The sequence below is a fragment of the Schistocerca gregaria genome, chromosome 5 (genome assembly GCF_023897955.1).
Source record: "Schistocerca gregaria isolate iqSchGreg1 chromosome 5, iqSchGreg1.2, whole genome shotgun sequence".
Lineage (NCBI taxonomy): Eukaryota > Metazoa > Arthropoda > Insecta > Orthoptera > Acrididae > Schistocerca > Schistocerca gregaria.
Genome location: NC_064924.1, coordinates 66072577 through 66090609, shown reverse-complemented (window position 1 = coordinate 66090609; position 18033 = coordinate 66072577). Strand labels below are relative to the sequence as shown.

The following is an 18033-nucleotide window of genomic DNA, read 5'->3' as shown; positions in this document are numbered from 1 at the left end:
ACTGGTACAGTAAGTTTCAGTTTTATAGTACATAAGTGGCACAATTTCACAGCTGTCGATGTAAGGCAAGCTATGAATTTTTCAATGGGTGTTTCATCCTAATCTTGAATTGTAATGGTCTTTTTATATCGCGGAGGACTTTTTATTTTATTTTGTTTATCGTATCCGACTCGTGTTAGTCCTGTGTAAGAATAAAAGAATAGTATCCCAAGTACTGAAGTTGGTACTTCTATTGTATTACTTATCTGCATCAGTACATTGAGTGCATACGAAAATTACAGGCGCTAACAATTAAACGGAAATTTTGTAAAGAAAGAGTATGGGAGACACTGTGCTCTGTGTAATACAAATAATTATTGTTAAAATTCTTTGACCCAGGTCCTGCAAAGAAAGTATTACGGTTCGTGGGACTGCCAAAGAAAGAGTTTATTTTATACGTTCCTAGCGAAGTTATTAAAGTCGAACTATGTGCGAACGTAGTGTTCTTTCAGTCAAGTCTGAACTGATAAAGTAGTATGTGGGACGGCCATACAAGCAAAGATGCTGTGCGATGCATGCAGGCGGACATCCGATAAACATCTGAAAGCGCACAGTGCCTGTGAACTCAACCCTGATGAACTAGAACAGATTTGAAACTGAGTGAAGTATCTAAAAGGCGAGATTGAAAGCCGTTACACTACAGTGACATTCGCTACTTTCCGATAATGAAAACATGTATGTGATCATTCGGCACTATTATGCTCCATACTTTGACATAAATTGACAAGAACAGCTATTAAGTTTGTAAATATGTTCCCTGTTTACGCCAGTAAACTGGCGTAACAACTTATATCTATTAAAAAAAAAAGGAAAAGAAAACCATGGATACTCATCGAATTCGGGTCAGATAAATGTATAGAGGTGTAAATTAAAATTTCTGGATATTTGTGACTGTTCTTGTTTGTCGGGAGGACAGAGCGCGCGCTTTGAAGTCAGGAAGTTTCATTTGAGTCCTGGAAGCGTTCGCAAGCGTGACTTATCTGCTGCCCCCTGCAGAGCACTGAAGTATGCGACTCCGCTATTTTGTGGTTCCACAACGTCAGAACTTTTCGTATTCTGGGAGCTCAAGCAGCAGCCGAACTCCATTGTTTGTTTACCGAGTGAGTAGCGAGACAGCAATCGATGTGCCAAACTTCAGACAGCTGAGGAACACACAGTGGGCGCTAGTCAGGAATTTTAGCAGTTTCTCCCCTGTGATCTGTGCTGAAAAGAGACATCCTGGATTGTCAGGCTGGTAATCGTGATACATGCTCCCGTAGAGGACCTTGCGTTCCGGAGCGAGAGAGTGCGGTTGTAGCGAGGGCGGAGAGCGGCGCGTGGGTCAGTGAAGTCTGATTTTCGACCGCCGAGACACTCGTCTGCAGTCTTGGACGAGTTTATTATTTTGAGTAAGTGTCGCAGTTTTGCAACAGCGCAATCCTTTTACCTCTGAGCAACTCGCAACTTGCATGTCTTTTAAATCACAACTTGTGTTGCGTCTGTATTAATTCGGAGTTTGATTTAGTATACAACAGTTTCCTTAAATTGCGTTTGTCGACTGCTCAGACCTATTGAATCGCCGCTTGCACTTCCGCTAGAAGTCTTCCTTGTTACTCGTAAATAACTATGGTGTAATCTGTAGTCTGGTTTGATAAATCTTCTTTGCGAAAGGTCTTTCTTAATAATAAGTTGAACGGTGTTGCACATCCAAGTCCAACCTTCTTTTAACATTTTGTGGATAGTTAACATTCCACAGTTTTTATTTTCAAGCATAGCTTTTTCTTATTACATCATTTTTACAACAAATTCTGTTTTTGCTATTTTGTCTAAAACCGACATGGCGAGACCGTGGCTGTGTACAATTAATATAGGTTAATTCTTACAAAGAAGAAAACAGCAACCAGCCACTATTAATACTGCTACTGGACACACTGGGAGAAACTTTGAGATTCGATACAAAAAACGTTTAAATGCCATACGTGTGAACAATCCTACAAAATCTGCATTTGCAATGCACACAACTCTCAGAAAACATAGAGTAAAGAAAATTGAAGACCACATTGAAATATTGCGTCACGTTGAGAAAGGTAGCCTCATGAATCTGCTTGAAGAGACAGAAATATATACACATAAAAGCAAATCACCACATCATGTTCTTAATGAACAGACAGAGCTAGCCAATGCAACCTTTCTACAAAGCTTCACTCACCTATTATCCACTCTAACACATAAATAAACACTACTCCTTTTAACAACAACATGCAATCAATAATCCAAATAAAGTATTACATCATAATATAGCCGCCTACTCAATCACACATTACTGCAACTGCAAAATTTATTTAAAAATAAAAGTGGTGTGCCATACTACATTTATATTATTACTACTGTCACAGTATTCATGTATCTCGTGTATATGTTGTCACCTGTTTATTGTACTGTATTTACACAATACCATATAAGTAACATTCATACAAAATATCCACGGGTGTACTGCCGGTCTATAGTGTCCAACGGGCACAATATTTTGGCGATCAAACATGTCGCCATCATCAGGTGAACTGACGGACTGAGCTCCTGTGAACGTGCCGGCACGGAGATCCGTACGCTATGGCTGAGCAGAATCAAGAATCACAACATTCATACAATTGGCCATCACATTTTCCCAATTTTTTTGTAATTAATGCTCACTGAATACAGTATGCTTTGTATTATAAATACTTGTAATGTACTTGTAATGCTACCTCGTTTCTTGGAAAAAAAAATATTACTGCTACTATACTTGATTAAAAATTTCAGTGCACCATAGATTGATGGTAATACAATTGTTACTGTCATATTATTCATTTTAGCTCACTTCTATGTTACTCCTTGTATATAGCACAGTATTTACATAATACCATATAAGTAGCATTCACACAAGCTGGTTACTACATCTGTCCATTTGTAATATTATACGCTCATAATGTAAGGTTTATCATTGCGTTTTAATTTTCATTAAGTTATTTTATTCTTTACAAACAGTCATTCTGTGTAATCGAAGCAACCTGTATATTGTCCCTGAGAGAGAACGTCCCTGACACTGTTGTGTTTGTAAATCTGCAATCTCTGTGATAACTTCACATGTGGCAAATTCTTTTTGGTGTGTGTGTGTGTGTGTGTGTCTGTGTGTGTGGTACTTTGCACAATATGGGTATGTACGTAAGTGCTCGATATATTTAGGAATATTCGAAAAATACAGTCCTGCAACTTCGCAACAACATCGCGCGGAATTTTCGACGTAAGTATCATAACCACTTAGCCTCACATATTTATTTACGCTGTGAGGTCAGTTATTTTCACATAGGGCGATTCTAACACTCTTTTTATACCGAAGGGCAACAACACACCAAAAATACATCGCCACAGTGGAATAATAAAAATCTAAAACGGACGATAATGTAAAGCGTATCTTGAAAATCATGTGAACAGCCGTCTGATGATGAACTTGCCAGTTCTAAACCGGTAACGGCGCTATTTACCTAAATAAATAGCAGTATTAATAGTGACCGGTTGCTGTTTTCTTCTTTGTAAGAATTAGCCTGCATTAATTCTATTTTTTATGAATACCACAGACCTCAGATTATATTGTATGCTCTACTAGATTAATTAAAAATGCTCCATTTAACTTCATCACTCTGAACAGGCGTCCCTTCATTATTGAAAATTTGATAAATACGTTCAGTAACATTTGTATATATTAATATCTGTTTTCATTTTGCCGACGGTCCTCACTCAAAACAATTTGAGGGCTTTTCAGTGGAAAGAAAGATTCAATTGTTATATTCCTTATGAATTTTCTTTTCTTTTTTTTTCTTTTTTTTGAGGTACGAAGTCGCTGGAAGAGACTTCCTTTTTTGCTGAGTATGTGAGGGTAGCACGATCACTGCCGAGCCCCAGAATGTCTCGCTGCAAAATGAAACAAACACAAAAACAGGCTGTCAGGAAGGAAGGTAACGTTCCAAAGGAAAGAGCAGTTTTGCACACTTTAAGGACAAATAAATCATTTATGTAAATGATGGATCACACCAAAGAAACTGTAAACTGGATGAAAGCTATAGACATAATTGTATCTCTACTTGTTATCGAGTGCCTCATACTGAATCAGTGCAATAACCGTAAAGAGTGCTTTGTAGTAAGAAATGATAATTCAATGGGCACCCTAGCTGCAAACAGGCGTTGATGTACTTCATTAGGGACATGTTGAAAATGTGTGCCCCGACCGGGACTCGAACCCGGGATCTCGTGCTTACATGGCAGACGCTCTATCCATCTGAGCCACCGAGGTGACTCAGATGGATAGTGAGTCTGCCATGTAAGCTCCGGTAGTTTTTTCTGCACGGCTGTTCTTTCCCGTAAGTGGCGCCCAAATGGGGAGCAAGTGGACTTAACACACTAAATAAGACATGGGGACAGATTACTCGTTAAGTTCTCATCGGGCTCGGTAAAGTAAAACTGACTTTGTTGCAATTAACTTACTTGTCACCTGAGCTCTTACCCAAATCATCTTTCAAAGATTCGCGGTGCTTGTGGAGGGCGTGTAACGAGACATTTGTTAGAATATTCATTTATCTTGTGTAGTACCCTGTGAAGTTATTTAGTAAAAATTAAACCCATCATGTGATGTTGAAAGATAACTTCCCTCAACTGCAGTTTAATGCTTGAAGCGTATACCATTCACACGATACCTCCAAGCATTCAAGGGGGCTACGAAACGTTACCTATTATTTCTGTCTTTACTCTACTTTCTCTTTAGTTAATTAATTAATTATATATATATATATATATATATATTATTTATTTATGCATTTATTTTACCTGGCAAGATTAGGGCCTTCAGGCCCTCTCTTACACCTAACCAGGCATACTCAGATTGAACGAGTTACAGTTTCTACTTAACATTAAGGACATATAGCCTATTATGCAGTATTGATGTTAAAGAAAAAAAATAGATATTATAACAGTAGTACAATGATAATTATAACAATAAAAAATAGTTATAACAATCAATAATAATAGTAATAATAATAATAATAGTAATAGTAATAATAATAATAATAATGACTATGTATATGAAAGTAAACATACTTTTCTTTTCTGAATGTCAGTCACATTGTTAGTTGGGAATTTTCTCGTTATGTTCTTGCAGTTTGTGAGTTATTCTCATCGAGCAGAGACATAAGACGATAGAATGGGGTGGAAGAGAGATATAAGAGGTAGATAGGTTAGAGGAAGAGAAATAGAACGGTAAAATTCGAAGCTGTGATGGAGAGGAGAAAGAAAGAGATGGGAGGGGCACAAAAATGGTGGCTATACCGTCCCTAATATGTATGTTTTGAGTTCCCTCTTGAATGTTGAGTAGTTCTGGATAAGACGCAGATCACAGGGGAGCGCGTTCCATAGTCGTATGGCTGAGATGGAGAATGACACGGAGAAAGATTTTGTGTTATGTAAAGGTACAGCCAAGATGATAGACGTATCCGATCTGGTGTTGCGATTGTGGAATGATGATAGGTGTTTAATGTGAGAAGATAAGTATTGGGGGCACCAGTGGCTAAGAAATCGATGAAGTAAGCACATCGTGTGGAGATCGCGTGCCGTATGTGGGCGTATCCAATCTAGCTGGGAGTATGAAGGACTGAAATGATCATACAACCGAATATTGCACACGTATCTAACGCAAGCATTCATCACTAGCTCGAGGCATCTAGAATTTTCACTATTTGTGCCGTGTTGAACTACATCGCAGTAGTAAAGATTAGGCAAGACTAGTGTTTGGACTAATTTTTGTTTAACATGGGTTGGAAATATTTTTCTAAATTTTTGAATTGCATATAGGGAGGAGAGCGATTTCCGGCAAGCTGTGACTGTTTGTTCTTCCCAGTTTAGGTGTTCATCCAAGATTATTCCAAGGTCTTTTACTGTTTTTTGGTATGGTAGTTGGGTACCATTGAGGAGTATTTTAGGGACTCTTTCGCGAAAGTACCGGCTGATTAACTTTGGATGAGATATAAGTATGACCTGGGATTTCTTGGGGTTTAGTTTCAGACCTAGGTTCTGTGCCCATCGAGAAACAGAGCAAAGATCTGCGTTCATACTCGCTACTGCGCCAGCAATGTTCTTGGGGCTTGCACTTATGTACAGTTGGATGTCGTCGGCATAAAGATGGTAGTTGCAGGAGTGAATCACTGAAGAAATATCATTAATGTACAGTGAGAAGAGTAGTGGACCAAGGACGGAGCCTTGGGGAACTCCAGAGCGCACGCTTTTCCATGATGACTTTTCCGACCCACAAATGACTTGTTGACTTCTGTTTTTGAGGTAGCTGTCGAACCATTGTATTGCGCTGTTTGAGAAATTCAGCTGTTTCATTTTAATTAGTAATATATCGAAGTCAACTGTGTCAAAATCCTTGCTAAAGTCAAGCAGTGTTAGGATAGTAGCTTCACGTCTGTCCATAGCATGTTTAATGTCATCAGTTACTTTGATTAATGCGGTTGCTGTACTATGGTGCTTTCGAAATTCGTCATGGATGTTATGAGTTTTGAGGTAATCCGTCAGTTGTTCATGGACGATGTGCTCTAGGGCTTTAGAAATTGCAGGTAGTATGCTGATCGGCCTGTAGTCACCTGGCGACTTAGGGTTGTCAGTCTTGGGTATAGGCTTAATTAAACTTTGCTTCCACTCAGTGGGATATGTACTACTGACAAGAGACAGGTTGAAGATGTCTGTGATAACTGGAATAATAGTGTCTACGACGTTCTTAATCATGCCAATGCTCACTCCATCATTTCCTACTGCCTCGGAAGAGATTCTCATAATTGCCTTGTGTACTGTGCCGGTAGTGACATGTTATAGGAAAAACTTGTCTCTCGAGAGATTGATATCTTTGGGCTGGTAATTTGTCGCTGCGTGGCAGTTTGCAGCTGTTGAGAAGAAATCGTTTAATTCTTCTGCAGACGCTTGATAAACAGCGTCAGATCTTCGCTTCCCTATACCGAAACTGCGCAGCTTTTTCCACAGTGCAGCAGGTTTTGATATGCCGCATACGACAGAGCGGGCATGTCTGATTTTGGCATTCCTCACGCTTTGCTTGGTTCTGTTTCGGAGTTTCCTATAAGCTTCGTACGCCTCGGGAGTTGGGTTACGCTTGAAGGCCCTATGTGCAGCATCACGTTTATTCATTAACTGACGTAATGCAGTGGTGAGCCACGGAGCGGGAGCTCTCTTTACCTTAACAGTGCGTTGAGGAGCATGTTTATCATACAGTGCAATAATTTTGCGACATAATTGCCGAATTTTTTCGTCTAGAGTCGGTTCATCGCTTATATCATGCCAAGGGATGTCTGAAAAATCCTTTTGAAGAGCGTCATGGTTAACATTTTTTAAGTTTCTGTAGGTTACCAGGTGAGATTTTTCTTTGGTAGTATGCATTGAGTAATTTAAAAATATCACGTCATGAGCAGAGAGTCCCGGAGCGGATGTCTGATTGGCGCGGATTATTTTATCTGGTCGCTTTGTTGCTATTATATCTATGATTGTGTGGCTGTGTGGCGTGTGATGAGTTGGGTCCAGCGGTGTTAAACTCATATCATTGGAGTAGAACAGTCGCCTTAGTTTTTCGGCAGAGGGAGATTTTAACTGTAAGTCGATGTTTGTGTCGCCCATAATGATTATGTGTTCATACTGTGTCACGAGTGAGGACAGGGCAGACTGAAAGGAGGACATGGCACCGACGTTTGGAGGTTTATAGATTACTCCAATTAGCAGTTTCTGATTTGATGTATTTATTTCGAAAAACAAGAACTCTGCTTCTCCTTCGCCCTTTGCATCCGATGTGCATAGCACAGTAGGTGTCAGATCAGAGCGAACATAGGCACCCACACCACCCCCGCGTCGTGTTTCACGATCTGCCCTTAGGAGAGAGTAACCAGCGATTCGGATAGCGTCGGAAGAAATGTTTGGTTTCAACCAAGTTTCAGAGACGAGGATAATGTGGAACAGCGATTGGCAGAACAGGTCACAGAACTCGTCGAAGTGAGCCGTTAGCGACTGCGCGTTCGCGTGGCCACAAAGAGCCCGCCGCCGGAACCGGTCCGTCCCATTGTGGCCGCCTGTAGGACCGAGCGCGCTCCGTTTACCTGCTGGCCGGAAGACGGACAAAAGCTGGATTTCGCGGGGGAAGACATATTTACAGGTGTGTCCAAGGTCGTGACTGACTCAAGCGTCTGTGGACTAAAGGTGAAAAACACGCTGGAAGTATCGAAGAAGGGAGTGAAAAGAAAGATGGAAAGTAGCAGTAGTAGTTACGAAAAAGATAGTAGTAGTAGTAGTGGTAGTGGCGAAGATGAAAATAACAGATATAGAAAGGAGGTTGTAAGGGGATTCCTGTTAATGGAGAATGTTAATTCCCATTTGACTGACAATATGAATATACATGAGCACTTATAATAGACAAATAAAGAAACAATATTTTTGTGAAACAATTGACTAATTTTAAATAGAGTACTTATGGTACTTATAGAAATAACGGAGCAGTATTTAAGCTAAAAAAAATGAAAAGAAAGAATAAAAAATTAACTTATATTAGACAGATTACAATATGAGACTTTGTGTCTCGCGAGATTTCGCTCAGTCTTTCAGTTCGAACATGTTTGTCACCGTTTTCCTCCCTCCTTCCGTCTTGATTACGATCCTGCCATCCTGGGTCCATACATTTTGAAGGCCAAACTGTGTGATCGCAGCGTTCAAAACTTTTAGTCTTTCGCGCGTCAGATCTTCCCTCAGGGTAACCCCACTCTTGGCGAGTTTTCTTTTCTGAGCAAACACTTCAGCTCTTTTCCGGTAAGACACAAATTTAATTATTGTGGGCCTGTGTTTCATGGCACCTGGTATCCTGCGCCCAACACGGTGGCTTCTGTCAATATCGTCCACGTCGGTGTTTTCGCGATCGTTTTCAGCTACCCCGAACAAGCGCAAGCTGTTCCTTCGCTGATACTGCTCAATTTCATCGGTGGCAGCAGACAGTTTAGCCTCTAGGTAGGCGGCTTTTTTCTCTTGTGCGGCCAGGGACTTTCTAAGAGACTGGATTTCGGTGCTGTTGCGCCCGACAGACTCTTGCAGTTTGTCCATGACCGCGGCCGTCACGGAGTCCGTGATGGATTGGACGATTACGTCTAGCGTGTCTTTGCTGTGCAGCGCCGCACTGACCTGGGACCGGACGAGCTCCCCGATGTCGGGAAGCCGCCGGAGACCGGGCGCCCGCGCTGCCTGCGCCCCTGTAGCCTCGCCTGCTGCCGCTTACTCGTGCTCTTCCCATTTTTCACTCACTTATCACTTATCACTTGTGGTAATCAATGGAGAACAATACACCACGGCAAGTAACACTTGTTTAGTCAGATGCACACGTTGTGGACTGCCGCACTTCTCTGTAACACCTTCAATGAGCGGAAAAACTCGCGAGCCGAAGAAACGCGCGTCACTCAGTGGCCGCCATGTTTCGTAAGAGAAGGTACTTTTATTTATAAGAAAAAGAAGCTGTCCAGTGAAAGATAATATTTATTACGTTAACGGAAATTCTATTTCAAGGGCCGATGATTCCATAGAATGTACTGCTGAATTTAAAACCACCGAAAAATCTGAAAGTATAAGTTTCATTGGTCTTCATCCTAATATCTTGTTCTCAGGAGCTCAAACTGAGGAGGTGTAAGTTTCGTAGTTGTCATATATTTCTTCCACAAATGTTATTTAAATCCATGTATTGTGTCGGCTTGATTATTATTTTAAGCCTCCACGTTGACTCCGAATCATACATTTCATTTACACTGTGATTTATTTTTGCTCCACGAAAAAAGCAGGTGAAGTTGGCAGCGGATTGTCCGCAATGCAAAAGACTGCACACTGTTGGTGCTCTTTCGTTAAACGCTTTTCTGTTAAGGACCAGAATCACCTGAGATATTAAAGCCAATCGTTTTTCCACTGTATGAAATACTATATATAGCCAAAATCAGGAGAGTCTGATCGGCTTCTGTTTCCGAACGACGACACCCGTCTACATACTCACTGACCTGTTGTAACGAAAGTGACTGTGTAAAATAAGGGCATGGGTTCCAGAAAGGTAAATTATTCAGTATAATTCCGTAAACTTCAGTATTCTGTACTGCAGCTTGAAATTTTTGCATACGACAGCCATCCTCAATGTGTGTTGCCTCCATGTCGCCACTATTGTGCTATATTGAATTGCATCATTTAAAGATCATTAAAGAAGTCGCTTCTGTGAGAATCACAATCATTTCATTGCAGGGGCAAGGAGGTAGCGCCACAGTGTTTACAAAAACTTATGAAAAAACCGCTAAACCGATTTTCATGAAATATGGTATGCCGATATCACGAACGCTGAAGATGGGCCTAGGCTACTTTAGAAAATATTTATACAAGATACTTCTTGACTTGAAGAATATTACGAGATTATGGATAATATTTACTCATTGAAAAAGCTGTTTGCTCTCTGACTTTTGAACTTTATCACATTTGTGAAAATGCTTTTATTGCTTGATATGTCCTACACAATACGATTCAAGGTACTGAATACACAATGTTTTTTACAGTCCTCCACGTGTTCATTCCATACTTCCATACAATAAGATAATAAGTGAGTAAGTAACTCTGTCCGTTGCGTTTTCACGACTAGACTGCGGAAGTGACTTCAGTAAAATTTTATATGGAGGTAGTTTGGAACCTAAGGAAGCACATAGGCTACTTTAGAAAGTAAAAAAAGAGACCTCTAAAAGGGTCCAGTAGAGAATGGAACAGCTCTTTTTACATAACTGAACATAGGGGCCTAAACCATGACGAAAAATTATTAAATTTGTTGCGCAAAGTACATGTTGTACAACGTATAGCCACAGTGTATAGCAAATCACGAGCTGTGCTTATTCGAACAGGCAGGCATGTCAGGGCAGCTGACACTATAGCACTTATAATGGCTTACTTACTCCCCGCCGCTCATCTTACGATTTTACTGACATGCTGTTGCAGCCACGGGTAACAGCTAGTACATCATAAATGCGAAAGTTTGCGTGAGAGTATGTCTGTTATTCCTTCAGTCGAAAGGGCTGAACACAATTGGAAGAAATTTGTTATGGAAGTAGTTTATACTCTAAATAACACAAAGGCTACTTTTAAAAGTGTGTAGTGCAAGTTATTAATTGATTTGAAGAATATAAAGCGAAATGTGGAACAATAATTACTGTTACAAAATTTTATTTACTCCTTGAGTTTCGAGCTGTAACATACTTCTGAAAAAAAAAATATTGTTTAGTATGTCCTACATTATGCGATTCAATGCAAGGAATACAATGCTTATACAATCCTCAAAAGTATTTAATCCATACTTCCGTACACACTCGCACTGAGCATCAGGCGTATCTTATAGCTTCTGAGACGCTTGAAGAGTCAGAACGGCGGTGTCATTTAAATGCTTTACGATGGAGAGACGTCGCGCCTCTACATGTAAACGTTGTATACTTTTAGTGAGGCTGGGATTTGATTACGACATGCGAGAGTAACTTCTATTAACAGGGGCACACATGTGGGGAAATGACCTTTTTGCACTTACAAATATTACAGAATTTGTCTGCACTCATCTAGAAACAGCTTTCTTTCTTTCTTCTTCGAGTTATTATGTTTGTTACTCCTTGACACGGAAAGGAGTTGTGGGAGTTCGATGAACTTGAAACGCAGATAGGCTATACCATGAATTAAAATTTGAAACGCAGATAGGCTTACCATGAATTAAAACATATGCTGCCTTTTATTGCGAAAAACCGCTGTTTGCCGTGCTCAGCCTATTACTGCAGAATTCTGGCTCTCCATGCATAGACAATTATGATTTTTTCTATACTAGGCATGTCCCAAACAGTTGTAAAATTGTTTACTCCCTGGTCTGGCACATTTTTTACTTCGCTACTCGGTCGCTTAAAAAATTTTCCATTTGTAAACGAGTTAATCGTGAGCAACATGTTTTCTGTAAGCTTCCCCCACCGTCTTAAAAAGTTGTTTTTTGTTCGATTTGCTAGGCCACAAGTAGCTCGTGCCTCAATATCTCCAAGAGATGATTTTTTTGATGACGCACAAGCGTGAATAATGATTTTCAGGCAACAACATTTCTTTGTAAACAACTGTTTAAGCGCGGCTACACTAACAGCAGAGAGATACTGGCGCTAGAAACTTTTCCTTTTGTTTTAGAATAACTCTTTTTCCGTCCTACTTTTATTAAATTAAAAATAAAATCATACAATAGGCTCTGAAGAGAAGGCAAACTACGTCTGCATTTGAATTTTTCATTTATTTTGTGACAGTTGAAAATGAGACGGCAGCAGAGATTAAATGGCTCAGGTGAGCGCGTAATCAATAGTAAAGGACACCTGACGGGGAAAATATAGATGAAAACGCTACATAAAACCTCGGAAGTAATCAATTTTCAACTAGTTAATATCTGCTCTATGTTACGCGCGGTACACAGACGACAGTAACAAGCGTAAAAGCGTCACTCGTGACTCAACCGCTCGCAGTTCTCTTTGCTTCATTTGGTTTGTGATGAGCAGTACTCCCGAAATCACTGTTTCCCCTCATGGGTGCAAGCAGCGTAAACGGAGTCGTTCAGCAGAACAGCACCCATATCTTTATTAAACAGAGATCCTCTCTCGTAGCTACAGAAAACATCGAGTTTTGCGAAACAGTGAGCTGCATTTTATCTGGCACCAGATTAGAATGTAGTTCTGCGGACAATTGTGGCAGAATAATAGCCATACGTACACGTTTTGTCTACCAGCGAAATAACACAGGAGACAGTGGGTGAACATCGACGCACGCGCATGCGCTCGTGTTTGTATGTGTGTATGTGTATGTGTGATTGTGTTTGTGCGTGCGGTGTGTCCGAAAGAGAATCGGAGTTCACAGAGCCCCACTCCCGAGCTGCGCAATTTATATTCTCACGAGTGACTTCCCAGATGGCTTCCGCGCGCGAATGGGGAAATATCAGCAGCGAACCGCACCGTACGCTCGGCACAAAACGAATCCTGTAGTCAACGCTCACGGCACAGAAAGGGACCACCGCTCGTTAGATTGCGTATCCCCCCTGATTCTCTAGCCGTCAGGTTTTATCGTTGCCACTCAGCCCACAGAAGAGCACAGGAATGATCCTCAAACAGAAGGCTGGCCACTGATGTCTCGCAGCTGTAATCCTCACACATGCTTTTACCTTCCCTGGAAACCCATAAATATACCCAGTAAAGCGCGCGCGCACACACACACACACACACACACACACACACACACACACACACACACACGCACGAACCCACGCAAGCGCGCTCTTAAATATAAAGACATCACAAACTTTCCGTTTTTGACTGGGACATTAAAATAGCTGCCAACCCCGAGCTGTGACCAAGGTTATAAGGAGGTTTCCCTCTATTGTAACACAGATGGCAGAACTGGAAATCCTCTTCTAAACATCCCCAATTGAAAGACCCTCAACTGCATTACGAGGTCGTCCGATACGTAACTAAAAAGTGGTCATCACTTGAATAGCCCGTTCCACCTAGACAATGAAAAATATTTTTAAAAACTAGATCAGTCCAAGAACTCAAACACAAATGCATCAGGAATTTTTATTTTTATTTAGGGCGTTAGAGAATTTTGTCCCAGAAATACATTAAAATACTTCCAATGCCCTAGTTCAAACAGCCACAGGTGGAAATCCTCTCGCAGGTTTCTAACTGGGAACCTCACTGTCCTGAACTGAGCCTGCTGGCACATTTATCTGCAACGAATAAAGTTTTATAACAGCCCACGCAGCTCACGTTAGTAGAGAACGAAAAAGATGTGATTCTCTTGCAATCCACATCTCATCATCATCAGTGTTCTGCACTAGGGGAAGTCTTCATATGTAGCTCTCCATGCTCTCCTATCATTTGCCAACCTCATCGTTTCCTCATAATTTTTTTCTGTCCTTGTAATATCCACAATCTGGTACCTTCTGCGTCTTCTTCTTCCAGTCACCGTTCCTTTCATACCTTCCATCAGTAAGTGACATTTTATTATCCAGTGTCCAAGCCAATGGTGTTCCAGCTACCTGATTACCTTCAAAATTACATCTTTCCCCATGCTTCTCAACACTTCATTTCTCGCTTTCTTTACCCGTTTTATCCCTTCCATCCTCCTCTAAATCCATATATCAAATGCTTCTACTTTTCTTTCTACCTCTTTTCTCAGTTTAAATGTCTCAGTTCTGTATAATACCATGCTTCATGTAAGGTACGTCTCCAGTCTCTTCCTCAGGTCCCTGTCAATGCAGGCACATAGAAGCCTCCTCTTCTTATCAAATACCAACTTATCAGCTGGGACCCTGCTACAATCGATTTCACCTCCTTATTGCATCTCATGTCTTCCGTAATTATGCTTCCCAGATATCTGAAAGCACTAACTTGTTCCGTTTCTATCTGTCCTAACTTCAGAGTTGCTCTTGCTTTCCTCACACTTATCGCCGTAAATTTCGTCGTTTCCTTATTAATTCTCATTCGGAATTCCTTTTAACATTCCAGTCATACTTTTTTTCGATTTCTGTCAATAACACAATATCATCCGCAAATCGAATACATTCTATTTTCCTACCTCCAGCCAGCATTCCTCTTACGTGTGAAACTTTTCTGAATGATTTGCTCCAAATATGTGCTAAACAATATTGGGGAGAGACAACACCCTAGCCTCACTACCATTCCAATATGGTGCTTTCCTCTCTCATCTCATTCCCAATCTGTACACGCATTTTCTGTTGTAGCTACTGATTCTTCATCAACTTTCTATCCCTCCTGTCGAATTACTATTCCTTAGAATGAGCATTACTTTATTCCACTGTACTCTGTCGAAAAGATCCTCCATGTCAACAAAAACAGTATAAACATCTCTTCCTCTTTCGGTGTATCTCACACCTGTAATTCTCAACAGTCCAACAGTATCTCTTGTAATTTTCCCTCTTTTAAATCCGTAGTTCCTCTTCCAGTTTTCCCTAAAGTCTTCCATTTATCGCACTTAGTAGGAATTTTGCTGCATGAGAAATCAAACTTATTGTTCTAAAATCCTCATATTTCTTGGTATTGCCTTATTTCTCAATCAGCATCATTACTGCAGAGAGAAAGGTCGTCTGTCCATATACCTTTTTCAAAAGTCGTATTAGGTAGACAAGTTAATCCTTTCACACCACTACTCCCAAGGTTGTTAAAAACTTTACTGATAATCCAGCAATTCCACTTGCTTTACGTATCTTCATCCCTCTTAAAGACCTTTATATTAACCTTCCAAGATGCAGTATCATTTGTCCTCTCCTACAATTCTCTCACCACTTCTAATTCAATACCGTTTCGTTTCAGATCGGCCTCAAACAGGCAATCTGCAAATTCTTGCCACGTTCCAAGACTTCCTCCAGTTTATGAACCGTTGTACCACTAATTCTTTCTATTACCATACCTGTCCCGCTTTTCTTTGCTTCAAAGCCTAGGTCAGCAGCTGATCTATGCATTCCGTAATTTCCTTCCTTTTCTTATTTCTCTATTTCTTTATATCTCTGTTTCACCCTTTTTCCTCGCCGACAGTTCTGTTTTTCTTCTTAATTTGTTTCTCTGCTTTCTCTACAATCTTTTTCCTTCCTCAGACCTACTGTCTTACATTTCCTTCTTTCTTCCATCTTACCCAGCATTGCCGTTGTTATCTACTCTTTCCTTATTCTTTCGAACTTCCTCACCCCTATATGAAAAATGTAAACGTTAATAAAAGAGACAGCAGCTGCATTTCAGATCGTGATATTATACCACAACAGATTTCGTTCCAAGTTAACATTTTCAGGTGACATCAAAAGTTCAACAACAGACTTTGTAAATAATTCTCACATAGTAGCAGAGATGTACCGATCCCATGATTCAAAGCTATCTAATCGACATACACATAGCTAAAAGCCACATTATGGCACACGACAAGCACATGACTGACCATAATTTCAACCAAGCTTGGTACGCATATCACTTAGTACTGAAAAGAAGCACTATAGGCATAAGAACCACCTACCTCCCGTAGGGGTGGGTGGCTATGAATGGGGGTGACACAGAAGCGTAACTCATGTAAGTCTGCAGTATATTTCACCAGGTTTGGAGAGTGTGTCACTCATTACTTTCATTATGTGTATAATTATTTTTATAAAAATACTATGATTTAATTTACCCCTACTATCCAAAGGTGTAATTGAAGTTTGCTCCAAAATACCTTGCTTGTCGCAACATTATCAGAAATAATCAATAACAGGAAGCAAAACATAAGCCTCATTTATCTTTCAGGGCTGATAGTCTCGATGATCACTGATTACAGACACTCATTAGGTTGAATGAGTTTAAGGGCGTTATTTAATAATGAGTAATTATTTTATGTATGGGTTTCTGAGATAAAAGATTGAAATTAAACTTACTGAGCAACACAAAAACAATGCAACTTTACACACAGACACACAAACACAAACACAAACAAACACACACACACACACACACACACACACACACACACACACACACATACACAGACACACACTCTCATGCATATATACACATAGTCAAAACTCAAACATGCAAAAGCTAGGATCAAGAAAATTATGTAAACATCATTCTCTGGTAATAATGATAATTTCTACAAGTATACAGTACCAGCATTTGTGAGTAATAAGTGTGCATGCACCCAGAAATACATTCAGTTATTCTAAATACACTAACGGACCCATGTAATGAGCACAAACACGTGTACATCGATGTCAAATTCGAATTATAAATGGGCAGTGCTTTTCGGTCATTCAGAACAAAGTGTACTTATGACAGGTTTGCGGTAACGTCGTATAATGGCGGTTTCCAAATCTGTTGCTTTCACAGTTTAACATATCTTTTACGTGAAAAACATAAATCTGAAAAACATTGGAAATGAACTGAAGCAGGTGTGATTTTTATTTTACTAAATATAGAAAAGCTGTAGATAGGGATTTGGAGCATACACTACATTAAATGTTGGTAGTGTTACAATGACAACGTCGTCGTAGATGGACAGATTACAACATTACGACTGGGATAACATTTTAGTTGAAAGAGAAAACAGATACTACATTACTTTTGCACCTGAGAGCTGTATCACAAATCTCCATTTTGACTGCTTCTCATCTTGTTGCAGGTTTCCGATCTTTGATATTGGTATTTGATGATTAAACATCGAAAATAATGTCTCCAGATCAGTTATACAACTGCTGTAGGTAATGATCTGACGTCTGCACTATCGCTCCAGTCGTCCTGAACTTGATGTCATGAGACTGCAATTCCAGAACGTCCACAATTTGAAAAGCGCAACACTGACGTATTTACAGAGTAGATTCCTCTACAGGCCAGACTGTGTTTTGCTCAGCACTGCTGTTCTGCAGGAAATGAATTAGTGCTTCGCAAAAAACCTATTAATAAGATGGCGATTTTTTCCACATTTTCATGATACTACTTACTTGTTTTAAATGTATTATGATTTCTACATTATAAGATATAACTTAAAATTCAAGTAATAATCGAATAAAAAAGTTTCTCGTTTTCTAAAATTTTTACTAACCTTCAAACTAAACATGGTGTTCCCTCAAAGTAACAGGATTCTCAAAAGTGTTCCATTACAGGGAAAGTTCGAGAACCCGTGCTCTATACACTGTCCTATTGCATGGCACCTACAAAACAGATTCAGTCCAGCGATTGATACAACATAGTTCAAGGCTTATTCACGTCAGCCTGCCGTTGTGACAGAGTGGCTCTCGGCGCTTCAGTCCGGAACCGCGCGACTGCTACTGTCGCAAGTTCGAATCCTGCCTTGGGCGTGGATGTGTGTGATGTCCTTATGTTAGTTAGGTTTAAGTAG

At 40.1% G+C, this 18033-nt stretch overlaps 1 non-coding gene across 1 annotated transcript; it reads right to left on the bottom strand.

Annotated features, from left to right (window-relative positions):
• Positions 1 to 4271: 4271 nt before the first annotated feature.
• On the bottom strand, positions 4272 to 4345 carry Trnat-ugu (transfer RNA threonine (anticodon UGU)). The gene has a single exon. It is a non-coding gene; the product is annotated as a tRNA-Thr (tRNA).
• Positions 4346 to 18033: the final 13688 nt, after the last annotated feature.